Here is a 12,860-nt window from a genome sequence, read left to right as displayed (position 1 = left end):
TGATATATTCCTGTCTCACTGCTTTCCAGGTCTTAAGGCATCTGATCTCAGGTCAACTCCCCTTGGAGTGTAATTCAGAACACAGTCCCTTCCCTTCAGAGGTCTCATGCCACAGGGCATGGGTATGTTTTCTTTGGCTAGGACAGACCTTATGAAAGAAATTATTCTGCCGCCTAACTGACAGAGTTGGGCATGGGGTACAGAGAAATGGAGCCTCTCCCAGTGGCCCTTTGCCTGGAATTTGTCCTAAAAGCATGAAACTGAGCAGGATTTGTAGCAGACAGATGTGGATAATATATGCACTACCTTTCCATTCTGGTGTCTGTTTGCATGAGAATGAAAAACTGCAGGATTTTAAATGTGGCCCTAGGTGATGGTGAAGTTGTGAACTCTCGGAGAGACCTGCTCCCAGGTTTGGTTGAAAAGTCTATTATGGGTGGATCTTCCTGGCCAAAACAAAAGAAAAAAAAAAAAAGAAGAAAAAGAAAAAAATCCCATGGTGCCATGTCTGCTGTAGCAAGTTTTCTGAAGACAATAATCTAAAGATTTTCAGTAGTCCATGAAAAATATGTATGATATAAACATATATACAGGCTGTTCAAATCCAGCAGCTGGCCAACGTGGCTTGCACTAAAACTTTACCTGAAAATGGGCCACTCAGCAAGCTGATGGCATTTATTCAAATACGTCTTGTTGCCTGGCCCAATATCTTAATCTAGAATTATTGAAGGGTCCATGAATTTGTTTCTTTGGTTCTGTTTTTGTTTTGCATGAGTTGCCAGGAATAATTACAGTGAAATTTTAATCATGTAATGAAAAAAGCCCCTTCTTGGGTCATGTGGGTTCTACTCTGCCTCTGGCATTTTAATTTTGAATAAAACTGTGATGCTTACATATAAAATGAGAGAGATGATTTATGTGACCTCTAACTCACCTTTTCACTCTAAAGCATGATAGCACCAATGGCACTGGAGTTGCACATGACAGTGAATCAAATATGAAAGATAAGAGTCTAAAATCAGCAGTTTGCACTTTCACTGCCTGACTTTATTGCCATTCTAGTGGTTTGATAGAAATATGGGTTACTGATTATATTTTAAAACATTTACTAGTTTTTCCTCCAGAATTTAAATCAGAGACAAAACCCGAGAATTGGGATGACCTCTTTCTTACTGTATAGTACACTTCTAAGCTAAGAACTGACCTTTCTCCCTGTGCATGGTAGCAAGCTTAGTTCTTAGCTTAGGGCAGGAGTTGACGAATCATGACCCTCAGGCCAAATGTAGCCTGCAACCACCTGTTTTTATAAGACCAAAAAGTAAGAATAGTGTCCTCTGGTGTTTTTCCTCCATATTTTTAAATAGCTGAAAAAATATCAAAAGAAGAAGAAGAATTTTGCATGACATGAAAAATACATAAAATCCAAATACCAGTGTCTCTAAATAAAGTTTTATTGGTACACAGCTATGCTCATTTGTTTACTGTTATCTATGGCTGCTTTCATACCTCAACAGTAGAATTGAGTAGTAGCATCAGAGACTGCATGGCTTACAAAGCTGAATATCTTTACTGTCTATCTCATTATAGGAAAAACAATTGCCAACCCCTGGCATAGAGGAAGAGTATGAATTGTCAGAAATATATTAGGAAAAAGTTAAAAAAGAAAAAAAAAAGAATGGATTACCAAGAAGAAAAACATAAAAGAAGAAAATGATAATTAAATTGTAATTCCAATAATGTTAGCAATATTTGTGTATATATACTACTTCTACTATTTTTAAAATATACAACCCACAGAGTGGGAGAAAATATTCGCTCTCTACACTTCTGATAAAGGTCTAATAACAAGAAGCTACCTAGAACTTAAAAGAATAAACAAGAAAAAAATCAAACAACCCCATCAAGAAATGGGCAATGGAAATGAACAGAAACTTCTCCAAAGAAGACAGAATAATGGCCTGCAAACATATAAAAAAATGTTCTACATCTCTAATTATTAGAGAAATGCAAATCAAAACCACAATGAGATACCACCTAACCCCAGTGAGAATGGCCTGTATTAAGAAATCCCAAAACAACAAATGCTGGCGAGGATGCAGAGAGACAGGAACACTCTTACACTGCTGGTGATACTGCAAATTAGTGCAACCTTTGTGGAGAAGAATTTGGAGATACCTCAAACAGCTAGAAATAGAAATACCATTTGACCCAGCAATAGCATTGTTGGGCATCTACCCCAAAGAATATAAGTCTCTCTATTATAAAGACATCTGCACCCGAATGTTTATGGCAGCACAATTCACTATTGCATGGTCATGGAAACTACCCAAGTGCCCGTCAATTCATGAGTGGATAACTAAAATGTGGTATATGCTCACAATGGAATATTACTCAATCCTAAGAAACGACAGTGAGCTAGCACCGTTTATGCTATCCTGGATTAAGGTTAAGCCCGTAATACAAAGCGAGATGACACAAGACCTGGAAAATGGGCTACACATCTACTTGCCATCAAATTGGTACTGATTGACTAAAACTACGGTGCTCAAAAAATGGTAGTGTTCAACAGGGATTTGGGGGGGGAGACCCACATCTTAAGGAAGTGGCGAGCATTGTGGGGGGGGGAGGGATTACCTCTATCCCTTTTTAGGGAGAGATAAAGATATACATTGAGACCAAAATGTCTGAAAAAAAATCTATAATCAGGAAGTGGGCAGGAGGAAGGGGGGAGGAGGGGAAGGGTATGTGCTTACACGGTGGGTTTGGTGCGCACCACCTGGAGGCTGGACACGCTGGAAGCTCTGGCATAGTGGGGTCGGGGAGGGGGGGGCAGGGGCAAGATATGTAACCCTAACAATATTTGTACTCCCATAATATGAAGGAATAAAAAAGAAATATATAGCACATATATTTATTTTATTATTTACAGGCCTAAAAAAATTGTGAGGGAGTAAGATAAGTAAGATATTCTCTATTTTACTGAAAGATAATGAGACCCAGAAAAGTTCAATGTGAGTCACATGGCTGGTTAATCACATGGCCAAGGCTAGGACCCAGGCCCCTTAATATTCTCCCTGGTAGAGCTGACTTATACAACATGTCACTAAGGAAGACTGGGGTAAAGGGGAAGGGTCCTTCTGAATCAAAGCTTTATTAAAAGACTGATGTCATCAATGTAATGGAGAAAAAAGAAAAAAAAAAAAAAGAAAAAGACCAAATTGTCACTTTTCCTACAGCATACACTTAAGACCTGGGGTTGATTATATTACTTCATGTGCTGATTCTATGAAAAGTCATGTACACACACACACACATACACAATACATGTAAAACATTTATGTGGTTCTAAAAGACTTACTGTTATCAAAAAAAACCATTGACATACAAACCATTTAGTTTAGACAATTTGCTGTTTTTAATACCTGCATCAATAGTCATGTTGGCCATGTTATACTGTGTGTCGTATGAAACAAAAAGAGCACAGTAATGTTCAGATCTCAAGATTTATATCTTAGAACAAATGACCAAAAACCAAACTAAAAATAAAAAAAAAAACTAAGTGAATAACCTATATATCTAGCAAACTGCACTAACGCCAAAAACCGTATTCCCCGATCCCTACATCTTGTGTGAAAGTAGCACATAAATGTGGCCACTGTCTCCCCCACCTCAGCAATCACCATCAAACCCAAATCCCGAGCAGCTGATACGATTTAGTGGCACAGGAAGAGACAAACATGTGCAAAAGCAAACCCTGAAAGTCAACTGGATTATAGAGTGGAGACTTTTGTGATAAAGCGGACTTAGTTTTACAGCTTAGTTGAGCAGGGGTGGGGAGGGAAAGAAAAAAAAAAAAAAAACAACGAAAGAAGAAAAATCACTCTGGGTCTCTTTGCTTAAGTTATTTTGCAGATTTATTGAAAATGTGCACGTGGTAGAAAATGACTTCCAGAAGTCAGAATTTTAGCTAAGCCACACTGCGGCGGCCGGCTCTCATGTGCAAACATGGCCTCACGCTCTGAGGTAATGTGAGGTAACTGTTTACAGTCGGGAACACTTGACAATCTTAATTGCAGGATGCCTCTGGCCTGAGCTGGCGTCACACGCCTGGATCCTCCACCCTGATTAGAAATTTGTGAACTATAACACGTCTTGCCAGGTATATTCACATTGGGTCAAGGCATTTCTACTGAGCAAAAATAAGTGGAGAAATATAACGGAAACACACACACACTCACACAGAGTAGGTCACAGTAGCCAATGCCGAGTCTACACAAGGCTACCTGATTAGCTGTTTTAACTGATCATGACATTCAAAATGACCAAGCCATTCTTCACGGGAGATGTAACATTTGGTTATATTAGCTCCTGGCTCTCCTTTTTCCCCCTGTGGTTAGTTTTGCTGTGGAACACGGAGCCTTGCGTACTGATAACTGGGAACATTTTATTAAATGCTAATGGACTGGAGAGGTTAGGCAGCTTCCCTGATTTCTTGGCTTCCTAATATATAGCCCAAAAGTCAACAAACAGATCCAAGCTTTGCCTGCAAGGATCCAAAGCAAGCCATGAATATTGTTGAATCCACTACGTCAGTTTGATCGAATTCACAGGTGGCTTAGTGAGTCTGGGTAGAGATGGCTGCAAGTTTTGATTCATAATAAAACAAAACAAATGATCAATGTGACGATCCCATTAAGAAAAATATAGGCAAGCACCTTGTTTTCTAGAAGGTCATGCTAGAGGGAAGTAACTGTTTATACAATTTCATGATGCCTCTTTGGCTCTCTTTGCCTGATGCTGGAAAGGATGTCTTCTGCCACTGGAATTTCTGAGCATTTCATTTTATGCTCTCTTGTGGGTCATATCTTATCCATGTATAAGATTTTGTGTTATTTTTCATTCCTCATTATAATTTATAATTTTTTAAAGTAAGGGATTGTGATGCATTTTTGTGTCACACATAGCAAAATGTCATTCACAAACTAGTTACACTAGAAATATGTTATAAAAATTAATTTGAAGAATTAATGATTGACAGGCAAAGTCTCTCACATTTCTTTGGGCTTTCCTGTTGTTAATGGATGCCTTTGGGCATCCTTCTACACATGCCCATACTAGATATATCCTGTGTTACATAGGCATGAGTCTTGTCACTTCACGGATACAAATATGAACAGGATGCATTTACTGGCCTCAAATAATTTATGGGAATCATAATATGAGAATAAACATTTTAGAATAATACAGAATATAGTATATCTTATTAGAGAGGTCTAAATAAAAGGCTATGGTGAACCCTTCTAATGAGAGGGTTCATTATTTTATTTATTAATTTACTCTTCCTTCATTAAATACATATTTCTTTTGGTCAGCCACTGAAAAAACATCAATGAATGATAATACTACTTATCACCTATATAGTGTTTATTATATGCTATACACTATTTTTAATACATTATAGGCATTAATTCATTAAATCCTCACAACAGATTGATAAGGTATGTATGTGTTACTATCATTCCTATTGGACAGATGAGAAAACTGAGGAACAGAGATATTAAGTAACTTGTACAGCATCACATAGCTAAATGATTAAGGTAGCTGGAATTTGATCCCAGACACTCTGGCTCAAGAGTTCTCCTATTAACTGAAATACTCATGTCGACTTAGTGCATGCCCTCTTAGAGTTTATGAACTAGATCAGGGGATGGCAAACATTCTCCATAAAGGGACAAATAGTAAATATTGTTGGTGTTGTAGTCCTTATGGTCTCTGTTATAACCACACAACTCTGCTGTTAAAGTAGGACAATCTCTGGGGACACTATGTAAGCAAACGTGCAGGACTGTGTTCCAATAAATCTTTATTGCTAAAAGCAATCAGCTGCTGGAATTTAGCCTGCGGGCTGTAGTTTTCTGACCACCAATCTAGAAGGAAAGATGCATATAAGCAAGTAAACTCATGAGGAATGTACTTGTTGCAACAGGTGTAAGGTTGGGAATGGTCTGAGATAGGAAACAACTGGGCTCCCATGGAGGTGGGAGAAGCTTTGTAGAGAGGCATTCAGAGGAGGCCTCTTGGGAGAAGTGGCCTTTAAGTAGGATGTAATGGCGAGAGGTCTCCAAGCAAGGAAAGAGAGGCCAAGGAAACATCATTCTGCATGAAGGAAATAGTAAGCTGAAGACCACAGAGAAGCCGGAAAAGTATTGGTGTGGCCTGTTTCAAGAGTAAATGATGTGAACACAGAAAACAGTGGTGATGTCTGGAAAGGCCAAGGCCACAGAGGGCTTAGCAAACTACGGTAAGGATGGATAATCCCAAGGTCTCTGGGAAGCCACTGAGGAGTCTAAGTAGGGGTCAAGGATAAAGCAAACCGTAGATGTTTTTAGAGGGATGATGTAGCCTTTGGGCTTACCCTAGGGAACAGGTGAAGTTTAAGGAAGTGGAGGAACAAAGGTATAGGAATTTTATTCCAACATTAGCTTATAATTTGTATTTATTGAAAGGCTAAGGCAGGATGCAATACTCTTTAAAACTCGTATTATAAAAATATACATGTTGATGTTCTATACTACACTCTTAAGATTATAATTTTGATTAACTCACCAACAAGAGGATTTCTATGTGCCAGGTACTGTTCTAACCAAACAATATATGTATCTCGAATAAGATCTGTGTGTGTACTAGAGTTATTAATGTTTAAGTGCATAAGCAATACAACCTCCCTTACTCCCTAAGACAGTTCAAATCTGAGGACATTACTTAACCTGTCTATGTCTCAGATAGAATGAGGAGATGATAATGGTTCATGTTTTAGAAAGTTATGATGAGGAAAAAGCAGACGATATGGATAATAAAAAGTGCCTAGACTAAAAAAAATTGTTAGATATTTACATGAAGAGATAACATAATTATATAATTACCCTTAATAAAACATAAGGTGATTGATCTATATCTATCTATGTATATACACACACACATACATATATAACTTAAAAAATTAAAAACAGAGAACAATTCATTGTTTGCTAAATGACAAAAGAAATTCTGAAGATTTCAAGAGCTACGGGATTTCAAGGGAGAGAGAAGTTTAGCTAAGCTTCTACCCGGAGGATCTTTTGTGCCCCTGCCTGCTCTGCATAGAGACCTCAGAGACATACTCATTCCATACCTTCCTACATTGCAGCCTAATCTTAAATTGTGATAATGAATAACTACAAATAAGAGTAAAGAAGCCATTATATTATGAGTTTTTAATTCATGCTTTAGGTACCATCAGAAACTCAGCTCATTTCAGATGTATCCTAAACAGACCAAGATTTTTCAGGCCAAGAAAGGGAAGACATTACCTAGAATTTGTAAATTTGATCATATGCCAGTGGAACCCAGTCATAATAGTGTTTAACATTAGAAAATAATTCAATATAAGAAAATTCATGCTGGTGCTACCCAAATCCATGTCATCTATAACAAAATAGAATTATAGTATAAGTGTAATATCATCTGTAATTATAGGGGATAAAATATGGGGGAAAAGTTTACTATTTAGTAATGAATGGTAAATTATATAACATAATTAAATTTCTCATAAAATATGTTGTCAACATTTCACCTGGGACATAAATTATAATACCAAAGTAGGATGATGTTTATAAGTAAATGTATTTGATCATTAGATGAACAATTTTCATTCTTGATGGCTTTATAGCATAGAATAATCTGAAGAACTATAGCATATAGATATATTGGAATAAACTTCAAGAATTTCACAAAATTAGATCTCATGGGTGTAAAATGAAATAAGAGCCATCAAGTTGAATTAATTTTGTTTTTTAATGTGTACTTTGTGAATGGCACATATCACAAAATAGAAACTTGAGACTAATTTTCATTGAGTACGTGTTTTGAGTCCTGTGTAATAAGCACATAAAGAAAAGTGCCACGAGTTGTGAAAATCATTTTCTTCATTTTAACCAGGAGATTTGTTCTTTAAAATGATAATGTGGTGTTAAAAGTTTGATTGCAAAACGGCCGTGCTCTGGGGGCAGCTCCTGTGCTGCCTTTGTGGTTTCTGCTGATATAAATTTGATATTTTACAAATGCAGAATATGAAATATATTCCTAACATGTGTTTTATACACTTATAATACACCAGAATGTAAAACAGCATACACTTGGAATATTTTTTGGCTGCGTGCTTAATGCACTGTATCTGGAACATGTTAAATGTTATTATAGAAATAATTGAAACATTTCACACAGTTTCATGCAGTGAATTTTGCATGTTAAACTCATACTCCTTTCTTCAGTTATAGCGGACTTTTACATGACCAATACACAAATGTTTCCCTTAGAATCAGGATACGGTGTTTCTTTTTATAAACCAATGTTAGATAAACTTTGGAGGTATTTTCAGACATAATTTTGCCAGCAACTGCCTATCACTGAATAGATTCATAAAGAGAGGATTTTCCAAAAATGAATTATTAAAGAAACGTAGACAAGATTTTTTTTTGCTTTCACAATTTAAAAGTGACGTCTTTTACTTCTCTTAAGTTCATACCTATTTTTCCCTCCTACTTCCTTGGTGAATGTTCTTTGTTTATCCTAAAATCACATCAGTATTTTCTCAGCAATAAGTTGTAAGTATTTCATCATTCAAATGTAACTCCTGCTTTAACTTTCTATGTGGGGTGTAATCAGTTTCTAATAAGATTCCCTGATTCAATTTAAACAAGTCCAAAGCTTCTCAATTCCTATGGAAAATTCAGAAACGAATGGCCTGAGAGTTGATTCCTTTCTCACTTTTTAACGCAAAGTTAATTTTTGAGTGCCTGATTAGACTGTTGGTGGCTGCAGAAAGATTTAGAAAGTCTGAAGCTATTTAGTAATAATTTAAAATGATTATTCAATATTAATTTTTAGCTGTGTTTTGAGAAGCGAATGGTACTATTTATTTATAGATAACTGAGAAACTGTTTAGTATATGTTTTATTCATTGTTCTCACAACAAGCAACCCCATTTATTTACTAAATATCAACTATCACCACTAAAGTGTGGTATGAGCCCAGGCACAGTTCATTGATGGTGTTCTCACTACTGCAGCGGTTCTCAAAGTGGGGTCCCTAGAGCAGCATCAACAGCATCACTCGGGAACCTCTTAAAAGTGCAAATTCACAGGCCCCACTAGAGACCTACGGAAACAGAAACTGGGGATGGGGACTAGTTTACAAGCCTCCCTCCAGAAGATTCTGAAAGATGATCAAGTTTTAGAATCACTGCTCTAGAAGGTTGGATACATTTTATTGTCTACTAAGAAGATGAGCTTCAACACCCTGCTAGAATCCTTTGTCTAACTGCAGGGTCTACGACAGGTTCAAGGAAAAAACATGCATGTTACAGTCAAATAAATCTTCTAGAGATGTAACAGAAAATATTGGTTAGGTAATCTCAAGATTCTGGGGAAAATATTCTTCTTGCTTTCCTTTACTCTCCTCTGTGCCTCATATTTTCTCTACCAAAATACACTCACATGCATGTGTGTGTGAAAATACACACACACACACACACACACACACACACACACTCATACAATCTCTAAAGAAACCAAATAAAGATAACTTTCCCCCATTTCACTTAAGTAAATATGTTACCTAAGATAATCAAGTGCATTAAGAGTTAGAAATTTCATTTTCCAGCCAATAAGTGAATATTACCTGGGCCGCCCAAAATGAATAGAGAGATTCAGAAAAGGTGAGGACTAGTAATGATGGTGTCACCATGTTTAACACCTAAAAGTAGAAATAACTAAATTTCCTCAAACTTAAAATTGGCCAAGTAATTAATTGGTATATCTAAATGTATAGTTTAACTTATAGATAAAAATGGTTTGCTTTATTATTAGGGATTCCAAAGAATAAAGCATTACATGGGCCCACTTAGAACTGTCCATACTTCTGACAACTGTTGAAGGCAGGATAATGTAGTATTGCATGTGGTTGAGAGAGGGGGTTCAACATCTGGGTTTCACCACTTTTTGGTTTTGTGACCTACAACAAGTAACATAGACTGCTTGCTTTTTTCTCTTTTATCCATTGTAAAATGGAAATAATAAGAAAATGTACCTCATAGTACCGTTTGGCAAAAATAAACAAGATAGTGTTTGCATAATGCCTGGCACGTATACTTATTCAATAAACGTTAACTATCATTAGGCAGGATTTTCACTGAATGTCTTTCTTAAGATCACATCCTCATCCTTATTTTATTTCCTTGATTAATGTGCCAAAACATTACTTTTGGAAACACACAGTGTAAAGTTTCCTTTCCACTGAATTTTCAATAAATTATGAGCTTTCCATGTAATGATATGCATTTACCTTAATGCCCTCCTTTGAAAAAAAACTCCCTTAACATTGATATTAATGAGTCTTTTCAGTAGTTATGAGTCTGGACTATGCTTTTCCAAAGAAGTTTGCTCATAAATTTGCATTAATTGATGTCCAGTTTTTGGAAAATGTTAGCGCACGTTATTTATGGCACGTTCTGTTCGTGTGGCGCCTCTTAATGTGAAAAAAAAAAGTTTTCAAAGGAGGTTCAAATGCTATTTCCTCTGCTTGCAAAATGGTGAAAGCCGCGGGCTTTGCGTGTTTGGCAAACCCTCGGCAATGTTTCTAGTTGAAGAGCAAGAAAACGATCTGAAGTTAAGAGTCAATTCAGATGACTCTCAGTACTCAGGTTCTTTCATTTTCATTTTAAGCCTGTGTGAACTGTAGATTGTGCACCCAAGTGACCAACGCACATCCCTCCAACTTTAATAGGAATGCTTTGTATCCTAAATGAAGCAACATTTCAGGATGGATCCCATCACTTCTACTAATCCTAGGGTAGGAGAAAAACACATCAGTGCCCAAAGATACATTTAGTTTTACTCTTCACTGTTTCTCTGAACATGCATGTGCACAGGTGCTATTTGTACTTTAAGTATCCAAATAGCCCAGGTGGGGCAACAAGCAAGATTCCATAAGAAAAGGTTATAGTTTCAATTTTTTTTAACTCTACAGAAAAATAAGGATGTAAGACTGTAAGCAGAAACGTTTCTAGAAGTAAGATGTTTTTTTCCTTCCTGTTAAATGCCTTAAACTAATACATGTTGACTAAACATTGGTACAGATGTGTTAGAAAGCCAATCTTTAGAGATACATGTGATGGGTGATTAGCATCTAATACATAATAAATTCCCAATAAATTGTGGTTTTTGTTTCCATTTTTTCCAGTCTTAAATGTATGGTGATTTTTGTTTTGTTCTCTTTTCCCTTCTGCCGTGTATTTGCTGATTTTGAGTAACAAAAGACTTCAAAAAGATGTTCTCACTTAGAGATAAATATATTTTTCATTACAAGAAAATCTGGAATTAGTCACTTCTCTTAACATAATCACCCATGTAAATGCCAATCTATATTGGATTTTCTTAGGAGAAAACCAAATTTAGCTGAAAGTATTTCCATAAAAATTTAGATTGATATGATATAAAAGAATGTAATTTGCATCAAATATAAGCCCTGATCAGATGAATAAGACAAGTAAAAAAAAACTATTTTTAAGTTCCATTGTAAGCCCAATCTATGAATAATAAATGAGTCTACAAATACAATCCTTTTCTGTAAATAATTTACACTTTCCTTGAGAAGATGACATGTACCTAGGAAACAACAGAAAACTAGAATTGCTGTAGAAGAGACCATGTAATCTGTTGCCTTTTTGTATCCATAACTATAAATATTTTTTGGCAGAAAACAATTCTGAGGGTTTAAGTCAGAAATGGGGCTGGTCCCAGGAATGCATGACCCTTCCCAGAGGGGCTACTTTACAAAAGACGACCTCAAAGTCAGGGAGCACAAATAAACCACATTAACAGGTAACAAATCAATTATACTAACAGAAAGAGAGAACAATTCCCGAGGTGAAAACCAAGTCGTTGGTTAGAAGCTTAACTAAGCCAAAGCACCAACATATGGACGGGTCTAGAAGCAGCAAGAAAGACAGTGTGAGAAAATAGGGTCTAGATTGAGGAACAGACATGACAAGCAGAAGTGTGCAACAGGCTCCTTCCACAAGTAGTCTTTCCAAAGCTTAATTAAGCCTGGTCATGAGCATTTCTGGAAGGGTATAGCATTGCGGACGGGTTCTGAGACATAATTTAAGGGGAAAAAACAACAGCTTAGGTGGTGAAAAAGATATTATCCTTAAGGCCAGATCTGGTCAGCATCAAAGATCATCAGGGTAAAACTCGAAACTTTGTAGGCATAAAGATTTAGATTGGTATACTGGTTGTGTAGCCTGCTAATATTTTACCATGGACTAGGAAGACATGTAGAGTCTTTGACCTTCTATTTTCTCATCTATGGGGTGGGATTAATATCACGTTTATGAAATTTTTCTGAGGGTTGGCAATGGTATATATCGTTACTGCAAGATCTAACACAAAATATGTTCTCAATAAACAATGGCATTGTTATTATTTAGCTCAATTTTCTATCCGATCTTTGAATCTTCCTGATGACATAAACATCATTTTGAATTCTAATCAGTGCTCGAAGAGCAATTAGAAATTGTGTTTTTGTTATCTCTAGAGGCCCCCATTCCATCTATTACAAAGTCTTCTAATAAATTAGAATTTTCTCAGCCTATAAATTTTCTAACATGTGTTTAAGTTTAACCATTTGTAAGAAATAAACCTAAAATCTGTTCTACATAGCAGCATGTCCACTTGTTTATGCTTTTAAGGCTTTGGTACTCTTTGGTTCATCTGGTTACATGTCACTGTTACCTCATTGTACATTAGTAATTCAGCGGGTTG

This window comes from Microcebus murinus, chromosome 18, assembly GCF_040939455.1.
Source record: "Microcebus murinus isolate Inina chromosome 18, M.murinus_Inina_mat1.0, whole genome shotgun sequence".
Taxonomy (NCBI): domain Eukaryota; kingdom Metazoa; phylum Chordata; class Mammalia; order Primates; family Cheirogaleidae; genus Microcebus; species Microcebus murinus.
This window is presented reverse-complemented; position numbering follows the sequence as displayed.